This window comes from Ambystoma mexicanum, chromosome 6q (assembly GCF_040938575.1).
Source record: "Ambystoma mexicanum isolate Mex_15411 chromosome 6q, UKY_AmexF1_1, whole genome shotgun sequence".
Classification (NCBI taxonomy): Eukaryota; Metazoa; Chordata; class Amphibia; order Caudata; family Ambystomatidae; genus Ambystoma; species Ambystoma mexicanum.
The window spans coordinates 275,016,416-275,039,797 of record NC_090937.1 but is presented as its reverse complement, the minus strand read 5'-3'; the positions used below and the strand labels follow the sequence as shown (position 1 = coordinate 275,039,797).

Genomic DNA, 23,382 nt, shown 5'->3' with positions numbered 1-23,382 from the left:
GGCGCTCTCACCTTGCTGGATCACTCTGTTTGCTCACGCAAGTACGGTTTTCACACATTCACAGTTCACACAGCATTTCCCTCAGCCGGGCACAAATGCCTGTTTCACAATGTCAAAACTTCAGCAATTGGTTAAGGACTTTCGATTGTACAAGCGATTTTGGCTCGACCTTTGTATGACCACTTTAACTCTCTATACTGGCCTTCCCTATGGCCTGGTTTTCTTTCTTCCCAATATTCAGTCTCTTTGCTCATAAGAGGGTTACCAGCCAGCGACCTTCGATTGGACTTTCACGTGGCGTCAGACCACCCTATCTCTGATACCAATGTGTTCAGAATAGACCTCTTGTCTAATTATCTTCTTATTGTTGCCACTGCGGCCTCGAGCCTAACACAGTCCGGTTGACTATCTGCTTCCTTTGACTCACCGGCTCTGCAGAACTCGTTGGCGGTTCCTTTGCCGCTGGAGTCAAGGATGCTACCACGATGGCAACCTTGTGTCCGTGCCCTGGCTTTCAGTGCGGGAGGGTGCCATGTACTGCTGACATCCTTCACATCATGGGCGATTCCTGGTCTTGCGTTTCTTTCATCAGAGGTTTCGGGGGACTGGGTTGAAAAGGGCCAGGGCAACTCCCTCCTTGACGTCTGTTCAGGTCTCCCTGCCTTTCTTCTCTGTTTGAACTGCTGTCCTGGACTGGCTGCTTCTTCGTACGTTCAGCCTTGCTCAGAGTGTGCTCTTGTGCTCCATCTTTTATCCCCATGAGGAAGGGAAAGGGTGGTCAGGTGTCTGTAGTTGTCAGTAATTTCCTGACTCTGCCTGACCCTTGTGTTGAGACATTTCAGGTAAACGGCTCAGATATTAGTCTGTTGTTCACTCTGTGAGAAAGTGTTCATGTCGGGAAAGGGGTGGGGGTAGAGTTTCTAAGTATCCTACTGGGTAGGATGGGGAAAAGGTGTCATAAGGAAGGGGATACTGTGTCTCAACCTTCGTTGTCCCCCTTCCCCTCCCCGAAGACCCCCCCACCCAAGTGATCTTCCCACACCTGTCCACCCCCAGGAACTGGATTCAATAGCGATGGCTGTGTCCTGGCCACCTGGATGACAGATCCCCGGGGACTAGCGGGTGAGACACCTTCAGGTTTCTCACACCATGGACCGCCTCACACAACAGTGGGATGCACCATTTAGGGCAGTCTCCAGAAGGATGACAACTAAAACTATATGAGCTATATATTTTACCCATAAACCTCAACTCACACGTTTTTGGTGTGTGTCACCAACCTTATCATCAGTTCTTTCACCTGCAAGGCTCAACCCACGCCCATTCACTTCAATGGTTCTCACCCGCCCAACATGAAATCGTCTATTTTCACCTGCCCAGTGAACTAGACAGTTTGTGAGGCATGTTTTAGAATCTGAAAGCATGGTGTCCTCTTGCTGGGGACATACCAAGGACAGACATTTAGGTACAACCAATAAGGTAAGTGCAGGTGGGTGTAACAAAATGGTGCTTGTTTTTTATGCACACAGTGCTTCACACATACAAGTGTGTGTGTGTGTATATATATATATATATATATATATATATATATATATATATATATATATATATATATATATATACATACAGCGAACAAGGAACATAATGCAGTTAGAAGCACTGCACTAGGGAATTTAAAATGTATTGCCAAAGTTGCACATATTCAGGAATGCATCACTTTATTACATTTGTAAAAAAAAAATGAATAGTGACTTGCAAACATAAATATGTATCTTTGATTCTTTCAAAGTAAATCGCATAATAAATGGTCCCATTTAGTACACAATTAGGACACCGTTTTTCATAATTAGGGACCCTTCATTTTATAATGGGTTGCAGAAGTATGCATCTTATTCTTACGGCGCCTGGAAACACTTGTGTATAGGCGCCTTACAAATGTCCAAGAAATAAATAAATCCTTACCCAACTGGTCATTGTTAATATAAAAATCTACCATTAAATTCTTGTAGTACTCAAAATGATTGGTTTATCACATACCGTCTGCCTACTCGACCTATATTTTAATTTGTTTGACTATTGGAATCTTTTACCAAGGATGGCGTGTTTTCAATTTGTATGTTTTGTATTTCTCTCATTTGATTACTTCTCAAAAATACAGATTTTCTACACATTTGTTATAAGAAAGGTTATACTCGAATTTTCTCTTTACTTCTCGAGCAGCCAACAAACATAAACATAATGAACAAAAAACTAGCAATGAACTACATATCCCAAGAGAAATGAGGGAATCAGTAGTTTGACCAAGAGAAACACGTGATGAAACAAACCTGTGAAAAACAATCACGTTCAACAGTTGCACATAAACACTTCCAACTTCCGTGATTCCTCCTTTTTCTGCAGCTGATCGACCTCTCAATAGCTTGCGCACCAACCGGTAGACGTCTTCTCTCATTGTATTACCCTGAAGACTCTTCACAAGGCCGCTGGTTTATTCTCTGCCCCTGTCAAAACATATAAACCTCAATGAAACGACTCTTCCTGAATGGGTGGGCAATCGCATATAATAACAATGCATGACATTTCCATTATCAACAAGAATATATCGATAAACGTCTTATCATTCATACACTACTAGCGATTGAATGGGTTGAATAATCTTTTGCCTCGGAGTCTTTAATAGAATCATGACTTTCAATAACGAATGTGTAGAAAATCTTTATTCTATGTCAAGACTCAGCTTCGTTGGTAGTAAGCTGTAAACAAGCATAATCAGAGCCTCTATCTGTTCTACTGGTCTAAAATAAAAGTTCTTAAAAGTAATTTCGTTTGACCAGTCTGCCGCCTTCAAAATATCCTCTAGGCAAACTCCTAGTATAAAGACTGTAGATGCCATAGCATCTCTAGTCGAATGTGCCCCAAACTGACCCACGTCAATGCCTGCTTGTGCCAAAACCCATTTCACCCATCTTGCTAATGTGGCCGACGCTACTGCCTTAACCGGCTTCATCACCGCTATTAACAGCTGAGACTCGCCTGCCGGTCGCACTCGATTTGCCATGGACTCATAAGTCTTAAGACACCTATCCGGGCATACTTTGGGCCTTTCAGGGTACGCCATATACGCTATGGTCTTAATCCCCGTCCTCCTTTCTATGTAAAATATTACTGCTGTGGGGGAAAAAGATTTTCTGTCTACCTCTAAAGCTCTGACCTCTGACACTCTCTTACAAGAGATTAAACCCAATAATGTAGTCAGTTTCGCCCAGAATGCTTTCCTGGATAGATTTTCGTTGTCCGTCCAGGAATCAAACATCCTCAACACCACGCTCATGTCCCAGAGGCATGAATATTTCGGAGTCAGTGATCTCTTGCATTTAACTCCCTTCAGTAATCTACAGATCAAGGGGTGTTCCCCCACTGGTTTTCCTTCTATATAATCGTGACCGGCAGATATCACTGATCTGTAAGTGTTAATTATTCTATATATCTTGGCTTGCGCTGCCTGGGCTGCTAAAAAATTCACCACGTGAATCACATCTGTTCGTACAGGATGAACTTCCCTCTCCATGCACCAATTACTCCATTTGAGCCATGCCACTTTGTAAGCCTTCCTGGTCCCCATGGCCCATGATTCTCTGGTAAATTCTTGAGCTGTTCCCGAAAGACCTGGTTTGGCCCAGCATCGCCTGAAATCGCCCCTGCTATCAGACTCTGGTTCCCTGTTTGAACCAGAGGGTGAAGTTCTCCAGCTGGGCCCAGCACTATGTCCTGTCTGTAGGGCAATAGAATTGGAAAGTCGTAAGACATCTCCAGAAGATCTGGGAACAATGATTGCCCCCTCCAGTCGGGTGTCACTAAAATCACTGTTGCTCTTGGTCTCCTGATCTGCGCCACAGTTCGTGCTCATGGCAAATGGTGGAAATGCGTATTCCGTCGCTCGTTCCAAACCTGGAGAAAAGCATCTGCTGCTGCTGCTTCTGGGTCTGGTCTGCAGCTGAAATATCTGGAGATCTTTCTGTTCAACCTCAAAGCGAACATGTCCACCTGACACAGACCTCTCTGATGCATGATGTGCTGGAATACTGTCTCCTCCAGCTGCCAATTCGCTGGAGTCCCTCAGGTGTCTCGAGTTCCAAGTCTGCAACTTGGTTTTGTTCCCCCAGCAGGTGTTCCGCCGTCACGCTGACTCCTCTCTGGAGACATAGGTGCCAAAAATCCTTGGCTATCTCCACCAGCATCTTGGATCTCGTCCCTCGCAGTCGGTTTATGTACCTGACGGCTGAGACGTTGTACATCTTGAGCAGGATGGTGCATCTCGCTCCTTCCCGAGTCCAGCAACGGACTGCAAAGGATTCCGCTAACAGTTGGAGACAGTTAATATGGAGACCCAATTCCTCGCTCGACCATCTCCCTCCGGTCGACTGTTCGCTGCACCTGGCACTCCAGCCCCAGCGGCTGGCGTTTGATTCTATTACCAGGTCCACGGGGGATCGAAATATCGCCTTGCCATTCCATGCCTCCATGTGGTAGTACCACCATCCTAGTTCCGTTCTCGCTTCCTAAGAAATTGGCACTTTCTGTTTTGTAAGATAGACCTTTCCTGATATGTTCTATTTTCAACCGATGCACAGAAAAATTGCCTGAATCGAAGATGACAGTCGGCCTACCAGCCTGGCTATCTCCTTCAGGGAAATAATTTCCCTTGTCATCAAGTTCTTTATCTCTCTTGATGGAGTTCACCTTCCCCAGAGGTAATCTGAGTGTGCCCTGCACTGTCTCCAGGATGATCCCCAAATATTCCATTGACTGGGCTGGATCTAATTCCGACTTCTCCCAGTTTATTAGGGATCCTAATCGCTGCAATAATTCTGTCGTTATCTGGACCTGTTCTACTAAAGCTTTCTTGTCCTGGCACATTATGCAGATATCGTCCAGGTATATAATCAATCTGATTCCCTGTTCTCTGAGGTGTTCCACCACTGGTTTCAACAGCTTGGTGAAGCACCAGGGGGCTGACACTAGTCCGAACGGCAAGCTTGTGAATTCCCATTTTTCTCCTTTCCAGAGGAACTGTAGTAGCCTCCTTTTGACTCTGATGGATCGGTATCGTCAGGTAGGCATCCCTGAGATCTATCCTCGCTAGCCAATCCCCTCTCTGTCAGTAGATGAATTCCTTCCATTTTGAAGTGTCTGTATATCAAAAACGAATTGAGTGCTCGGAGGTTTATCACTGGTCTGACTTTGTGTATGCCTTTCACTAAAAACAAATTGCTTATAAATCCTTTCTGTCCCTCTCTGGCCGGGCTGATCGCCTTTTTTATTTTTAGCTAATTTACTTCTCGGTCTAGCAGTGCTTAGTCTTCCCTGCTGAACCTTCTGTTTGGGTGTGACTTCCTGTATTGGTTCTTGCCAGAATTCCAACCGAAAACCTTGAACTATTTGCAGTACCCATGCATCTGAGGATATTTCTACCCAACTTTGCGCATGCAGCCTTACTCTCCCTCCTACTGGAGGTATGCCCGCTTTCTAACTCTTTCGCTAGCGTGCATTTTCTTCTCACCTGTGGCATTTTGATGCTGCTGTCTGCTGCTGCCCCTCCAGCCTCTGCCTCTTCCTCTGGATGGGAAGAACGGGTTGGCCCGTCGGTCCTGCTGCTCTCTCCAGTGATGTCTGTTACTGTAGGACCTGTGGTAAGGATAGCGGCTGGCCGAGAAGCCGTTGCCTCTGCCAGCATTGTCAAAAAACGTCCTTCCAAAAATCTTTTTGAGAGAAGCCCGTGCCTTATCAATAGTTGCATAGGTATTGGCAAACTTCACCATATCTTTTATGAAAGACTCTCTGAATAATTTTCCTTTGGCTGCCACCTGTTCTGATGGGGCCAGCTCCCCTAGTTTCGAGTCCATCTTCATCAAGATAGATCTTCTTCTCTTTGTGGCTATCACGCTATTTCCATTACCCAGAAGACATATCGTCCTCTGGGCCCAGCCGGCAATTATCTCAGGGTCACTGGTTTCCTTCTTTTGCTTGGCCTCCTCCGCTAGCTGCCATATCCTTGTGATCGGTCCAACCATGTCCAACAATTTGTCTTGGCAGGATCTCCAAGAGCGGTCTATGCCCTTTTTTACATCTCTGCCATACCTCCCCAGGAATGTTAACATCCTTTCATCAATCTCTGGTGTCTCCGCCACTCCATCAGGCACCCTGGGTCTGGGGCATTCAGACCTCATTTTATTTCTGACTTGTTTGCTTAGTAGAGCCCTCAGTTGCTTCCTTAAGTATTCTGCTATATTCTCAAGGGGGTCCCATTCTGATGACCTCGGGTGCACCAGCTCATCCAAATCGAATTCATCTCCCTGAGGTCCCTCATTCTCATTTCTGTCTATCTTGTTCCTGGACTCTCGCCATTCACTCCATGAGGAGGTCTGATGTTCTGACGAGCTGTGCTAGTCTGACTTGTCACTGCTCATGTAGTCTTCGTCAGATGTGTCATCTGAGCTATAATCATATCTGGCTCTCGACCTTGCCTTCCTCTTGTCACTTTTACTGTTCCGTGACGAACCCGGGGGGGGGGGGGTCTGGGCGCTATGTGCCCTGCAGGTTTTCTTTTTTCTTCCCCCTTTATCCCTGCATGTTTTCTCAGTTCTGTCATACCCCGAGATAGTCACCAGGTCCTCCATTATGCCCCTTTCCTCTCTCCTGTGGGGCCTGCCAGCACTCATTACTCTCTGTACCGCCTGACTCATCCTCACGCCACTTACGTGGGGTCCTTTTGAGTCTTCCTCCAAGTACCCACTGATTATTGCGGTTGTGCCATGTGTCTTATCTGTGCAGTTATCTTTGGATGCCCCTGTCAAGTACACACTTTTCTTTGTAGCTAGGCAGGTCACTCACTTTCTCACTATTAACTTGGGACTGTGCCCGTCAATTATATATGTGTGTGTATATAATATACAATGAGCCTCACCTCCTCTTTATGGCAGCTATTTTGGACCTTGAATACAGTTCTTCTTGGGACTGTGCCTGTCAACTTTCTCCGTGCACCTGTTGTAATTGTATCTGCAGTGCTGCTTTCTGACCACTAGATGGCGTGCAGCTGGCTTCGTTCCACTGAGCTCTGATAGAATGAGTATCTTCCTACATAGGTGTAGTAATTGCTGGGGTTTATCTGTTATTTGTAATATATACATGCATAGCTCTCAACCATTTGTGTCGCAAAGGCGGGTGAAAACACCCGATTTTATTTTTGGCGGGTGAGAGGCCCATTGAAACGAGTGAGTCCGCTGGCTTGGGTGAGTCCGCTGTTTACAAGGTGGGTAACACCCGCCAAAAGCATGTGAGTTGAGAGCTATATCATCTGTTTAAACTGCTCATGCGCACGTAACTAATTACTTAACCTGCCCACGGAGGTTCACAATGGCGCTGGAACCCCTGCGGTTCCATTGCTTCCGGCGTAAAACTTGCATGCGACAGTGCCTCCTATCGAGGCTTTGGAACGCCAGAGCTTGAACGCTCCGTCCGTTCCCTATTGCTAAGGCGGCTACGCTCTGCCACAAGTTTTTCTTGTCACGCGCATCGCGCTAAGTGAAACAAAACACCCACCCACCCACACACATTAACATTATATCACATTCACACAATAATGTAATATTATAAAAGGCAATTTAGCTCAGCTGCCCGAGCAGCAAAGAAAGACGAGGAATCATGGAAGTTGGAAGTGTTTATGTGGAACTGTTGAACGTGATTGGATAGAGAAACACGTGGTGAAACAAACCCAGGGACGTCATTTCACCAAAATGCCAGGGGTAGCGGAAGTGACATCACCCGACCCTTGACCCTCTGATGACATCACAGGAAGTGATGTCATTAGACCCCGCCCCAAAGTGATATAGCGGGTGGCGATGGAACACGACATTTCACCCGTTGACAAAACAGGAAGTGGCATCACATAGCATTGTACACTATGAAAAATATAGTTATGATATCACTATATGATGTACATTCATACAAGAATGGATCGCCATATGTATCATTAAGTTCAGCGTTTAATGGCCCGTATTACCAAATGACTGTGTATGCAAGCAGACGTCCATGACCAAATGATAAGCGTAAGTGCTATATAATAACACATCATTAAGCGCTTTATATAGAAAAAATATACACCCAATATCACCCAACCTGTGTTGGTACTCATTTATCGACCTCAGAAGGATGAACGGCTTAGACTTAGTGAGGCGTTTAAGAACAGACTAAATCAGTGACTCACCGCCTGAAGTGTGCCTGAAATAAACATTTAATGAGGCCAGCAATTACTGTATAGAATTCCAGAAAGACACATTATTTGGTATTCCTATTCTTTCTGACTTGGGGTCAGTGCTGAAAGTGTTAGAAGAAAAATAAGAACAAGTGCCTCAAGTCTTTTTTTTTAAGGGGCCTGAACAAGAAAGCCAGCCACCCCAGAAGTAAAGAGCCACAGCCCAGGAGCTTGCATAACTTAAAAAAAAAAAAAAAAAAAAAAAATAATAATTTTTTTTTTTTTTTAGTAGAGGTCGCAAGGGACACCACAGAGGTCGCAAGGGACACCACAGAGGTCGCAGTTGCGACCCCTGGCGACCCCCAAATGACGTCCCTGAACAAACCTGTGAAAAACAAACTACAGATTCACTCATTTTTCTTGGGATATGCATAGCTACACTGTGTATAACAAAGGCGGGTGAAAACACCCGATTTTAGTTTTGGCGGGTGAGAGGCCCATTGAAATGAATGGGTGTGCAGGAGGTTTGGCGGTTGAGTCACTTGTTCATAAGGCGGGTGACACCCGCCAAAAGCGTGTGAGTTGAGAGCTATGGATGTTCATTGTTAGTTTGGTGTTAATTATGTTTATTTTTGTTGGCTGCGGAGAAGTAAAGAGAAGAATTGAGCATAATCAGAGCCTCCAGTTCCCAATGTTCCCTGTCCCTTGCGTTAAAAAGGAGCCTTCCAGCCCTCTTCCTTCGATTTCAAGACTGCATGTCTTTCTCACAACGGGATGGGGAAACATAAGAGCTCTGTACATTACCTAAGGCTCACTTGCCCAATGTGCTATAAAATGCCCGATTTGCCATTAGCTTTTCCACCTAAGCCCCTTTAAATGTCTTTTTTTTTCTTTTTATCCTTACAGGTGCTGACTAATATCATTCAACCTACAAGCTTGCCAATACAGATAGTAAGTTAAATTATTTCAACTTCACGCTGGGGTTAAGTGTTAACTTGATTTATGTAAATAGAAAAGGTTCACCATGAAACAACACTTACCATAACATTATTTCTGATGAAGGGAGTGTTACTTTAAGATGGCCGCCGGCAAGCAGGCGTTACTAGACACTGTTTGGTGTGTGATTTTACGTACTGGTGAGAGACCCTACGGAAATGGCGTAAAACAGTTAGTGAATGTCTAAGCAGCACCGCGCACGTGGAAGGTGTTTACAAACATAGTTCTCGCTTATGGGAGTGGCAGGAGCACCAAGAGATCAGCAGCAGGAGGCAGCCTGGTGACCAGAGCGAGGTGGTCCTACTCCTCGCAGGTACAGGATGTAAGGGGTAGAAAACATGTTTAATAGTAAGAATGTGTGGAGGGGCGTTACGTTTTATGAGGATACTTTCTGCTGTTGGATGGATTCCTCTCGTGGCCACGTGGTATCTCATCTTTGTTTTGTTAAATAATGCTTTTATGATTTTAACCACTTTAAGGTGGTATGAATCTGTAACGACTATCCAGTAAGAGTTGTATGTAAATGGTGTCATGTGTTTTATGATTTGATCCAAACTCTCATTATTTGACCCAAACAACTGTATGCGTCAGAGGCTGATGCAAGATTTTTAAAAAGTTCATGTGACATTTCTCGATTGGAGCTGAGGAGGTGAAAGGGTGACAGAGGTGTGGGGGAGAAAAGTTGTTTGTAAAGAAAATGATGCATCATGGTGTTTTAACAGTACCTTCTATTTAGCACATTATAGTTTAAAGTGATCATTTGGCAACAGTACTTGGGATCCAACATATGTTTGAAAAAGCGCGCAAGAAACATTTGTATTTGTTTTTATTTATACAGCGGTTAACACATAAGCGCTTCACAAAGGTCAGAACGGTACAACAATAGGATATGTCCATCAAAAGCAATTAGCAAGCAGATGCTCTTTTAATCGAATTGAGAGTGAAGTCAGATCGACTAGAAAGGGGGGAGGGCATTCCAGTGCTTGGGGTGAGAAGGGAGAAAGAGTGGAAACATGAAGAGGCACAGGAGGTTGAGGAACAACCATACAAAGAGATTGTGGAGAGATAGGCGGTAGCGAGACATTTGAAAACCAAGCAGAGAAAATGAAAATAGAAGTAGAGTGTTAAGGGGAATTCTCAGAAATGTGTTAATTCCCTTCTAGCTTAGAGACCCACAGCTCTTTTCTTGGACTTTAGGACTTTTTATTTTTATCCTGGAGAGAGAGAGAGAGAGATCTTTTTCCCACTCTCTCATGTATTTTTCTGTGATTTGAACTCTGTGTTTCTTGTGGTTTTGGAGTCTGACAAACTCCATGGGCATCATCTTTTTACATTGTGACACACAGCACCTTCAGTGCAGTGACACAGGGAAGTCTTTTAGATTTCCCAAAGGTTCAAATACCTTCTCTTGGATAAACTACTGTTTCCAAGAGCAGTGAAGTGAAATTGACTTTACTTACATTTGTATCTTGTATAGACCCAGCACATGCTATTTTACAATAGAGTGCTGGAGGGGTTACTTAGTATCCCTTTTGTCTATCTTCTCATGTAACATTTTTATGTTGCCCTTTCTACAATTAATGGCTGGTGGCAGTGGTTTACTTTGTACCGCGGGCTGCAATTGTAGCTGCAGTAAAGCACCCATGGGTGCCCATTTTGTCAAAATGGCCCTGGTCGTCTTTTTTCGCCATTTCTTGTTGGAAAGGTCCTTCTTGCGATTTACTCTGCACACCAAACCAGGTTTGGTCCCTTTTTGTTCGTTTTGTCTTTGGCAGGGTTCACTGGTGAAGCCCGCCTCTGGGTCTACCGTATCTGGCAGGGCAGGAAGCGAGGGAGGTTCACGAAACTACCTGTGCTTAGTTTCCTTGGTTACAGGAGTGCACTCAAAGGTGATTGGCTGGCTGGCAGCCACCCTGCTCCGTGAGCAACATCTAGGCTGCAAATGAATGGGAGAGACTTGCATAAAAGGCAAGGACTTTTGCAAGGAAGGCAGAGTCAACCACTGGATGAAGGAATCCAAAGAAGAACTTGGAAGAGAAGCTTGCTGCAACTCATGGACCGTTGGTTTTCCCGATGAAGCCCTGCTGCAGTGCTGAAGCTCCAAATTTTCCTCGACCAGAGAAGCCCTGCAAAGGACGAATTCTTCCCTTGGGTTGGTGGGACCAATTGACCCCAAGACAATCTCGACTGGAAATCCTCTCTTTGCTGGCTGTACTTCCATTGCTGCTGCAGGAATCAGGTGACAGGAACACCAGAATAGAGTGCATAGTTTTTAAGTCAGACCCGAGCTCCAGGAAGACCCTCCAGACTCCCTCGAAGCAGGACTAACCAAGCCTGAGCCACCTCAACAGAGTGCTGGACCCCAGAAGCAAGGAAAGCCCAGAAGGTATCCGAGAACCGCGGTGGTGCTATTAGCGAGAAGCTGAAACCGCAAAGTGCCGCTGATCTGAATTTTGCCCATTGCTGCCGCTGACCTTCAAATCGTAATGCAGGTGTCCCCAGACGTCCTCCCTCTTGTCCCCAAAACTGAGGCCCAGGAACAATAGGATCTGCAGGACCTACAACAGGAACAGAAGCCAGCTGGAAGCATTTTGTCAGACCTTAGGTACTGTGAACTAAGGGGTACTTACCTCTTGTGTAGCTTGCTAGCTCTCAGTTGAGACTTGCATTTGCTGCATTTTGCAGAGTTGCTTGCAGCTTTGCCCATCACAAGCCTCCCAGCTTGTGGCCCAACAGTGATTTCATTTTCTACAAAACCCTCTATAACCTTGTGCAATACTTTTTACTTACCTTCAAGAAGTGCCTCAGCTCCCCTAGAAGTTGCTCAATTGATATTGGCTATCCTGGCTCCCTGAAGACTCTTCTAACCTCTGACTTTGTGTTTTGATCTGTCCCTCTAAAAAGTCATAAATTCTTTACTTGCATATCTGGGAAAGGGCTAATCTACATTGCATTGGGGGGTTCAAAAGTGCTTACCTGTTCGAGAAACTTGCTAACCATTGTTTCCTTCCCTAAAATGTTCCTTTTTGACAGCAAACTCAGTATTGCTCTAAATATACCAGTGATATATCAATGTCCACAGTGTCCTAGTTATTGAAGTCACCTCCGGGTTTAGGAAGTGTCTGTGTGCCATCCCCAAAGGGTATCTACTGATTTTATTGAAACCGATAGTGTGTATTTTGAAGTATATTCAAGTGTTACAGATTTTCTCCCTTCTAAAGAAGGCTTATTCAAACTGATTATTTAAATTAATAAATAATTGTTTAATCAAGAAACGTTGAATGTAAGTGTTATTTGGATACTTGTCACAGTGAAACTCTATGTTGCAACCCTACAACTCACATTGACCCCTCTTGAGATAAGCCTCGCTGTTTAGTCACTCTACCAACTTGTGTACTACAGACTTATAGACTTATACCAAACGTTGGGTTGCTATTGCCAAGAGGACAAGGCTGGTGCAGTCTCCCACAGGGAACTCCATACAATCTTGCCTCACATTGGGTTTAAAAATTCAGAGAATACAAGGCAGAGGAAATAGAGTCGAAAGGATAAAAAGTGCTGTGGACGTGGATCAAATAATAACTAGAGCGGAGTGGAGCAAGACGACAGGGAGACCAAGTAGTAGGCAAGAATATTTCAAAAAGTGGCAGAAGACTAAGGATGAAATGAGTATTTTGGACGCGTGAATAGTTAAGAACCGGCAGGCTTTTACAGATATTGAAAAGTTGAAATCGGCCAGAGCGGGAGATAGAGGAAATATGTGTTGAAAATCAGAGGCAGGAGTCAAAAAGGACTCCCAAGATTACGGCCCGATGCAGGGATACGGAGTGAAGAAGGGGGGAAAAGAGATGGAAGCTGGCGGAAGAGGGGGGAGGAATGAATGGTAAAAGCAGTAAATTAAAGAACTTCCTGTTTTTGAGGGATTAAGATGTAGGTTGGGAGAAGCCTTCCAATATTGGCTAGATAGTAGACCAACTGAGAGAAATAGAGTCCGAGAAGGATGAGAAAGAAAGATCCATGAATCGTCTGCATAGAGATGGTAAGAAAAGCTAAAGGAAGTAATAATAGATCGAGTGGGGGAAATGTAGAGAGGGAGAAAAGAAGAGCACCAAGAACAGACTTTTGGGGCACAGTATAGCAAAGATGGACAGATCAGACCAGGAGATTGAAAATGTGCGGTTAGTGGAATAAGATTGAAAAAAATTCAAAACTGAGCCCCGTAGACCAAGATATGAGAGAGGAAAGAGCAGAATAAGTGATTGATTGTATCGACGGCTGCAGAAAGGTCAATGAGTACCAGGAGAGAGGAGTGTTTAGCATATTGTGAAGACAGGAGAGACTCGGAGACTGCCAAAAGAGCGGTCTCTAAAGAATGATGGGGTTGAAACACAGATTGAAATGGAGGAAGAATAGTGTTGATAGTGTTTTTTTATATCATGCATAACAAAGGGCTGCAAGTTTACTGTCCGTTTTGTTTGGGCAATTACGTATGCGCCACCTATAAGCCAAAACGATTACATTCGAGTACAGATGGGGAGAAATGACCTACGAGGAGGGGTACAAAGCTTGTGGGTGTTGTTTGGTTATTTGCCCACCCATTGACTGCCCATGGCCATGGCCATGGTAATCCCTAGGGCCATTTCCGCCCAGTTCCTGTCCCTCCCCGCCAAAAATATCTCCTCATGGGAACTTGTTTGAGCCCGCTTTATTCAAGCCTTACCATCAAACTTTGCACTTGAAGTGCCTACCAGTGTTTTAACCAGCCCTGCCTTCAGCCACTCAATTTATAAGCACTATGCACGTCCTTCAAAGAAGTCCTGGTAAAAACAAGCATTGGCAATGCCAACAGTTTTGGCTTGTGAATAGGTATTAATTTGGCTGGAACTGTCATTAGATGCCCAGTTACTACCACTACGGCGGGCTTGGCAAATGCCTTTGGCATGCCTACACAAAAGCCCTAACTGTTGGTGTTGGCATTGCTTGTTTTTATTGTGTGTCTTAGTCTTGAAAGCATAGATTTTGTTTTAGGGTGGCGTTACTTTGCATAATCGTGCTCTTTTCAGGTGGGGAAAAAAATAATGCGACAGTTGTCAGCCGGTCCGATAACACCACACACCGTGGGTAATAATAAGCAGCGCTCAAATACCTGAGAGTTTGTAGCGCTATATATATGCTAAATTATTTTTATTATTCTTTTTGCTTAGCACAAGGATTTATGTATTTGCAGGATGATTTGTTATTTACTTTTCATTCAACTATATGAAATAAAACACATGTATACAGGCTTTGTGTTTTGGTGCAGGGCGGAAAGATATTCTGAAAGCTGTGAAAAACTTAATTTTCAGACTGGTTTCCCATTCCTTTAAACTAACTTCTAAGCTCTTGTAACCCCACTAAAGGAGTCACTGCTTATACCACTTTCTCATGTTTGACAACCTTGGGACAATGTTCCTAACCACCCCCTGTACTTATCCCTTCCCTGCCCCCCATACTGTCGGATGCTGGGCTCACCAGTACATGTACTTCTAGAAGTATATTTTATGGTTGTATCTCTTGCTGTTGGGTGCCAGCAAGTTTGCGTATTTTACTTCACCATTCCCCCTCATCCCCCCACTTACACTGGTTTGAATGCCCAATAACTAATTACCATTTTACTTGTACCTTTACTGTGTCCCCTGTATATCCCACTACCCCTTGCGTTTAGGGTGCCAAAAAGCAGCTGGTGCCTTATACATGTATTTTATTGGGGAGATGGTAGTACAGCACTGTTTTTTTCCCATAGCATTCAGGGATTTATAATGGGTGTTGGGTAAGAATTAGTGCAGTCACACTATGTGAGACTTCACAACACTTATCTGCTTGGTATTCCAGATTCTGAGGTTGCAGAAAGGTTTAGGGAAGGAAAAAGGTTCTCAGTATGTGTGAGGACACTTAAATCTTCCAATGAAATCTAGACAAGCCTTTCCCAGCAATAGCAGTATAAAACAAACAATATCAAAGTCAATGGGCTGGAAGAGTCTGCAGGGAGCCAGGACAGCTAAAGTGAATTTGAAACTGTCTTTGGAGCTGGGACACTTCTTGGAATCAAAGTCTTGCACAAAGTTAGAGGGATTGTTAGAAAATCACGTGTAGGGTCACAAGCTGTTGAACCTGTGAAAGAAGAGTTGGAATGAACTCTAAAAGTAAGCCACTGCAATTCTCAACTGAGATCCAGCTAAAAGACAATGAAGTAAGTACCCCAAGTCTAAACAGAACTTCTGGTTTGAAGAAGAGTGGTCCAGCTGGTTTCTGTCTTGCTACAGCGGTGCACACCCCTTGTTCCTGAGCCTCAGTCGTGGTGACATGATGGAGAAACATCTGGATGGCTCCTGCAGCGGTCCTTGGTTGGTCGTCGGCAGCTATGGGCTCTTTTCGGTTCAGCTGCACTTTGTGGTTTCAGCACTTGGTAAACCGCACCGTCGCGGATCTCGGATACCGGTTGGGCTTCCTTCACTTCTTGAGTCCTGCACTCTGGTGAGGGGACTCGAGCTCTGGTCGTCTTCCTTCTGGAGGGTCCTTAGGAGACTCCTGGAGCTTCTGGCCCGGATTTCAGATGTTGCACTCTACTATGGATTTCTCGACCCTTGGCACTCGGTTCTTGCAGCAGCGAAGAAATACAGCCAGTCGGGGAATTCTGTCCAGTGGAGTTTGTCTCGGGGTTAGTTGGTCGTACTAACCCAAGGGGAGAAGTCGTTCCTTCTGGAGCTTCTCTGTCGAATTGAAAAAAGGAGTTTTGGCACAGCAGCAGGGCTTCACCGGGCAATTCAAAGTTCCAGGAGGATGCAGCAAGCTTCCTTCACGGTTTCATTGTCGGTATTTCCCCCAGTGGTGGGCTCTGCCTCTAGTCCCAAAACACCTTGCCTTTTAAGCAGGTTTCTCCCATTCATGCACAGGCTAGGCTGTCAATCACACAGCAGGGTGGCTGTCCTCCAAGGACAGCCAGCCAATCAGGACTGGTTGCATTCAGGTTCTCCTAGAGACAAAGGACAATGGGAGTTTTGGGAACCTCCCTCACATCCTGCCTTTCCAGAAACACTCGAGCCAGAGGCGGGCTTCAGGGCTGAAGCCCGCCAAAGGCAAAACGAACAAAGGGCTCAAACCTGGCTCAACGCACAGAGTAAAACAAGACAAAAGACCTCACAAACAGAAAATGGTGAAAAAAAAACTGGGGCCATTTGGATGAAATGGTCACCCATGAGTGCTGTACTGCGGTAGAAAAGCACAATGGTAGGAAAATTAAACCACTGCCACCAGCCATTTAAATAGTGAGGGTAACATAAAAAATGTTTCATAAGAATGTAGGATAAGGGGCTAGTAGGTAACCTCCCAGCACTCCACATAAAATGTGTGCTGACCCTACAAAGAGAAAAGGCAAGTAAAGTCAATTTCACTTTACTATTCTTCAGAACAGTAGTTCACACAAGAAAAGGTATTTAAACCAATGTAAAGGATTTCTCTGTGACACTGCACTGAAGGTGTTGTGTGCCATCATACAAAAAGTAGATGCATATGGAGTTTGTCAGACTCCAAAAACAGTAAAAACACACATTCCAAATCAGGTCAAAACACACGAGAGAATGAGAAAAAGGTCTCACTCATTCCAGGGTTAAAATTAAAAAGTCCTGAAGTCTAGCAAAAAAGCTGGGGGTTGAAGGGAATTGGCACAGAAATGAGAATTATCCCTAACAATGGGCAATCCAAGACTACAAGTCCTACAATACAAAGGAAAAATCTGAACTGGGCTGTCATCTCCAAAGTTGAAGGGGGAATGTTGGCATGTACTGGTATGGGTTTTTGTTGCGTGGAAGCGGGCACCATGTGTTGGTTGTGGAGGGTGGAGAGGCAGGAGCAAGGTGTATGGATATTTTTGCAAGGCCTTGTTTGGTTCTCAGAGCCAATTGAAATACCTGGCTTAGCACTACCCAGGAATACTCTGTCTCCCCCACTTCTAGGCACCAGTGTGTTGCTAGTTCTTTCATCTGTGCTCCCTGGTGACGTCTCACTCCAACTCAGTGAGGGTGCTTTAACGACTCGGGGAAGTAGCCAGTCCAAAAGTATGTGTATGTAGCCCAATTGTAAAACTATTAAATTGCAACGGAAATGCGCTTGTTGGAACTCTCCAAGTCATGGTGGATTCATTGTATTCATTTGCAGTACATGTAACTGTATTTTCCCACTATAAATGTTTGACTACAAATAGGAGAATGCAAGTTGCTGGAAGCCTAAAATACAGGAGTGGCTCACTATCCCACCTTCAAATAATCCAGAATAGGACTACGAGATTTATCCTTGGCCTCCCGACTGCTGTGAAGATCAAGTTCAAGATCCTCTGCATCATCCACAAGGCTTTCTGGGGTCTCGGACCCTGGGTACATCCAACTTTCTCTCCCAAAATACCTCCCTGCTTGAGCCCTTCGGTCATGTAGCTCTAACTCTCTGCAGATCAGACGCTTTTCCAAGCAGAGAGTGGGGGGGGGTCAATATCTCTCCTCTGCAGGTGCCTCCCTCTGGAAAGGCCTCCCTGCCCCTCTCTGACTTGACCCGGATCTCCTTTAGTTCTGTAAGCTTCTCAAGACCCTCCTTTTCTCTTCCTCCTTCCTTCTCCCCCTCCTTCCTTCTCCCCCTCCCCTGTTAATGTCCCCCTCTGCCTCTCTGACTGGATGCCTGCTTTCTTAAGATTCTTACAGGGCATTAGGCTCTCCTCAACCAGTCTACCCCTGCACTTGGTCTCCTCTAATCCCACCCCCCCATCCTGCACTTGCCCACCAGGCTCCCTCCCCCTGCACTAGCCTGATTGTGCCTGCACCCCTTGAGCCCTTCCAGCATCGACCCTCACACTGAGCATGTGGACCTTCTTCCCCTGCACACTCTGCTTTTCCCTGGCACTGACCACCTGGCCTCCCTGGCACTGACCACCTGGCCTCCCTGGCACTCGCTTAACCCACGGGTCCTTCTGCTCTGACTGGCACTTCCACCCCCTCTCTTCTCCTCCCCCACACTTCTTGCTGCTACACTTGCACAAGGTGAATCACAAGGCCTAGTAGAACTGTTTTTGTTTTTCTTCATCCGTATTTTTTCAACCCCCCCCGCCCCGCCTTGTCGCACCCTGAAACACCATTGTGTATAGGCGCATTATAAATACCCAATAAATAAAAGAAAGTCATGGGACCACACACGAGCTTTAACTATTCTGTAGTTTGGAGTTATAGCCCTAAAGGCATCCTCCTGCTTTTTATTCATTAATGTCTGCTCCATGCAGCATGTTCACAATGTGATTTAAAATGAAACGAGCATCATTGAAATGGACTACATAAATTGGGGTTAAAGTGCCATCTATTAGACATAACTATTGTAATGGAGTACAGCTAGGGGGAGGGGAGAAATGACATGTGAGGAGTGACAGGCACACAGTTTGTGGGTCTTGTTTGGTTATTTACCCACCCATTGACTAATCCCTCTATTGGTTCCCACCCACCACCTGCCTCAGCCCACCCAAATCGTATCCTCCTGGGAGCTTTCTGAGCTAGATCTATCAAGCAGTAACATCAAACGGTGCCCTGCCGTTATTTGCAAAGTAGTCTGCTGAGAGTTAATGGCTTAATTGCAGCTGTAAATGCACTAGTAGTGATAAAATATTTTAATCACGTGTGCCTTTGGCCAATTGATCTGTCCCTTGCATTGAAGTCCTGTTCAAAACAAGCTAAAACCAAGCAATTGTGTCTTTTGTATGGCATAAAATAGGCATTTGCCAAGCACGATTATCCGATGCCCAGGTAATTGCACCATTTTCCAGCTGTTGCCATCTTTTTGCTAGCTCAGTGGTCTGCAAGCATTGGTTCCCCAGAGATTTTGGACTACAGCTCCCATTAGCCCTAGCTTGCATAGTCAATAGAGAGGGATCATGGGATTGTAGTCCAAACCCTCTCGAGAGCCAAAGATGCTGACACCTGGCTAGGTAGTACTGTTATGGCAATGCTGGGCAAATGCCATCCAATTCTTACATAAAAGCCAAACATATTGGTTTTGTCAATGCGTGTTGCAAGTGACAGCAGTCTGATGGTATTACTGGGGACGCACTGGGGTTTTGGCTTTTAAATTCAAATGTGCCATCTCACGTTCCACAATCGTCGTTGTGACTGCTACATTTTGCCGCCACTCCCAAAAGGCAGCAATCCTTCTATAAAGGGAAGGTTTGGAGGCAAGAAGTTAACTTTGCCACTTTCCACATGATTTATGGCATTGAGCGAGAAGGGTCCTGCGATCCGGGGAATTAATCCGCCACTGTTTGTATTCACGGTCTCTGACGATTGATGTTTGTTGTGGTGTAGTCACGGCAGGAGACTAGTTGTAACTTCATCAGTTTGTTTCTTCAACAACCGTGACAGTGGAACACCACCTGCGCCAACCACGTCTGTCTATTAGCCCTGCATTACATGTTTGCAAAGCCCCTCATTTGTGATTACTCCACTGGGTGCGTTGTCTAGTATGTTTTTTACCAACCAAAATAAATAGACTGCAGGATGTCTTAATGATTGTTTGTCCATTTTAATTGCCATTGGCGTTAAATTGAATGCAGTGGCGGTTGGTAAAAGTTGTGGGTGTAAATATTTCCCACAAAAGTGGCAGAGTATATCAATGTAGCCCTAACCAATTGAGGATGGGCTCGGAGGGGAGGGGCAGTCTCAAATGTGTCAGAAGAATGCATTTTACAGCAACATTTTTGTGAATGATTTTATAAAAACCATACAATCTGCTACCTTGTATTGTAGGGGTGCCCATGAAAAATATCCAAAAGATAGGTCGCCAACAGAAGAAAGGGGAATTTTCACACCCACTAGTGTTGAGAGCCTCATCAGTGATGAAAGGTTCAATTTGCAAGCTACTATCCTGGTATAGGCAGGCCTCATGAATTCTTTAAAATCCAACTAGCTCCACAGGTTGAGTAACTTAGTTTATCTACTCAACCTAAGAGAAGGGCACTTGATACCTGGCGAAGGGTGAAAGAAATAATTACCAGTGCTTTCTGTAAAATGTGCATGTACGCATAAAAACCCACTTCATGTTTGGTGCACTGCTGCTACTCAAAGGCCAGCCACACACAGTAAAACCTATTTGATGATTACTGTACACAAAAATTGTTTGCAGTAGATGTCATATAAACGTTTAAAACATCCCAGAATTTGATTATATTCCCCAGCAAGGTTGAATGCCATGCAAATCGTACTCTGCCTTCATACAAACTACTTGACTATGAGAGTGGTTGAGTACATTTTGCAAGGCCTGATTTTTCAATTTCCCTTTCTCTTCAAAACACAGATGTAGCACACCATTTCATACTGAAGAGTCAGTTATTACTCATTAATGGCCAGCGGGGACTGCACATTTTGAGCCCTGCTGATGATGCCTAAAGCTCCTTTCTTTTGTATTTTGCAGAAGTGGTATATAGTGTCTCTGTGATTCTACACACCAAGAGTGGGTAGTATGAAGAGGCAACATCTTGAACATATTTCAGCCCACATGTGAATTTTGACAGAGCGCTTCAAGTTATGCCAGGCATAGCAGAAGTGGAGAGAAACTTGGGCATCTACCATACACAGCCATGGCCTTTAGCAAGCATGTGCACATTATTGGACATAATCTGTGCACATCTAATTCAAGGCTACAACGTAGCTGTCAGATCATGAGCACACCGGGCATCACCCTTCACTGATTTCTGGAACTTGGGCAAGCCCATTAATTAGACAATTCCAGAGAAGGATGTAGCCCAGAATCAAGTAGGCCGCAGTAAAGCCAACATGATGCAATGAATACCTCCACAGATGCAATAGCCAGTAACACTGATTGCTTCCCACAAGAGGACTACAGTTATTCAAAATCATGTAATTTCGTTTGCCCCTACCTTCACCAGAACCGATGCCCTGCAAGAGGAGAGAGAATTGCCAAAAGAAAAGATTCATCATTTGGCAAGATTATGCAGATCTCAAATAGACTTGTCATCTGTTGAACATTTGGTTAATCTCGGATCCAGCTAAATATGTCACATCCATATCCACTATGACGAATCGTGGGATTCAGTCACTTCTTCCCAGGGGGACCTTTTCCCTGTGAGGCTAGGGAGGTGAGCCCGTTACTCGATACCCTCTCTAAATAAAGGAGGAGCAGTCCTGAGAGAGAGAGAGAAGCCCAGGAGTTGCAAGTAGGCTGTGTGAGGAGAACTGCTAGAAGGAAGAGCGACGTGAGAGAGATTGAAGGACGGAAGCTGCAGACGAGCAACCGAATCGGAAGTGGTGGCGTGACCGAGAGTCGGTGCACTGGGTAGTCTAATAACAACCCTGAGACCACTGACACGACTACAGCATAGAGTGGGTATAATGAAGCGAAGAAGGAAACCAAGAATCGAAAAGCCAACCTGACAAGCCAAGGAACGAATCCCATCATGAATGCAGGCTCGATGACGCTAACTTTGATTTTATTTTATTTTATTTATAAAGCGCAAAAAACCAGGCCCAGGGGCAACCGGGCGCATACTCTTAAACATGTTACAAAAAGCAGTAGTTACAGAAGTTACAAAAATATACAGCATATATACATGTACCGAAGGGTACCATTAACAACGTATAATACAGGGACAGAGCAGAGAGAAAATGTATATTCAGTCCTGTACCCCACATGGAGTCTGGACTGTGTCAAGGTCTCATGGGTCTTGGGAGAGAAGCCATGTTTTAGCATTGTTCTTGAAGGAGTGGAATGATGGTTCAATTCTGATAGGTGTGGGCAAGGTGTTCCAGAGTTTGGAGGCCAGGACGGGGAAGCTCACCCCACCAGCTTTTTGGAGTTTGCATCTAGGCACGATGAGGCTGTGAGTTTGGGCTGCTCTGGTAGGTTGAGTGGAGGTGTGGCGTGAGAAGCGAGCGGACAGGTAAGGTGGGGCGTTGTTGCTCAGACATTTGTGAGTCAAAGCTAGGGTTTTCAGGGCAATTCTCTGTCTTACCGGGAGCCAGCGTAAGTCCGATCTGACAGAGGAGATATGAGAGCGTCTTGGGATGTTTAAGGCTGCCCTTAAGGAATTATTTCGTACAGTTTGCAATTTATTAAGGTTAGACTGACTGGTCCCTAGGTAGAGAGCACTACAGTAATCGATTTTGGCCATAACAAGAGTTCTGGCGAGCGTGATACAGTTGGTGGAATTTAGGAAGGGTCTACAGGCAGTGATACGTTTGCAGGTATAGGCCGAAGCTGACCTAACTGCATTTATTTGTCTGTTCAGAGAAAGTGAGGAGTCAAGATAGACCCCTAGCGTCTTAGTATCTTTGGAGACTTTAATGTCATTGTCGTCAATAATGAAGGACTTGTAGGTTTGGTCTAGTTTGTTGAGCTGATGAGTTGATCCTAAAAGGAGGAGCTCAGTCTTATCATCGTTAAGGCAAAGTTCGTGCTGTGCCATCCAGGCCTGGATGACCGAGTAAACAACGTTAAGGGCTTTGGTGTCAGCTGTGTAGCTGAGAGCTAAAGGTAACTGAGATGGCGGGAGACCGGGGAGGGACACCGAGAATAACCAATGGAAGAATTGCACTTGTGCCAGTTGGGGACCTAATGTTAAAGTTACTGAAGAAGAGTGGGAATCTATGCAAGAGCACTCATACTTGTCTCAATAAAGATGGAATAACAGAGACAGTCGCAAATCAATATGGGAAACAGCCCCTTTTTGCTGAAACCAGGTCAACCCATCGCTCAGTTGAAACATGAGCAGATAAAACGTGAGCAAAGTAATCATCCCCAAAATGGAGAACGTTTTCACCTTGGAAAATGCTGATCGAGCTGATGCAGTGTTTGGAGAAATGACTGAAGTCCAAGAAATGGAGAACACCTGCTGTGACCTCCCATGTCCAGCCTCAACAGAGTTCAGAAAGGAACAAAATATGGATAACCTATTAGATTAGGCCAGGAATTTATTTTAAAGTTTGTTTATTGGCATTTAAAAAACGTACAAAATACAAAGTTTTACTAGATGAGTCTGTTGTTATAGGTCAGCCAACTTATGTAGATGTTGAGGATCCTTTTGAACCATATGAACTATCCACATTCCAGAACAAACA

General features: G+C 44.9%; 1 protein-coding gene across 1 annotated transcript in view; it reads left to right on the top strand.

Annotated features, from left to right (window-relative positions):
* Positions 1–9,461: 9,461 nt before the first annotated feature.
* FAM13A (family with sequence similarity 13 member A) overlaps positions 9,462–23,382 on the top strand; it is a 2,868,510-nt gene continuing 2,854,589 nt past the window's right edge. The window contains exon 1 of the mRNA XM_069630746.1: positions 9,462–9,560. The gene's annotated coding sequence lies outside the window, so the exon portion shown is untranslated. The remainder of the gene's footprint in view (positions 9,561–23,382) is intronic.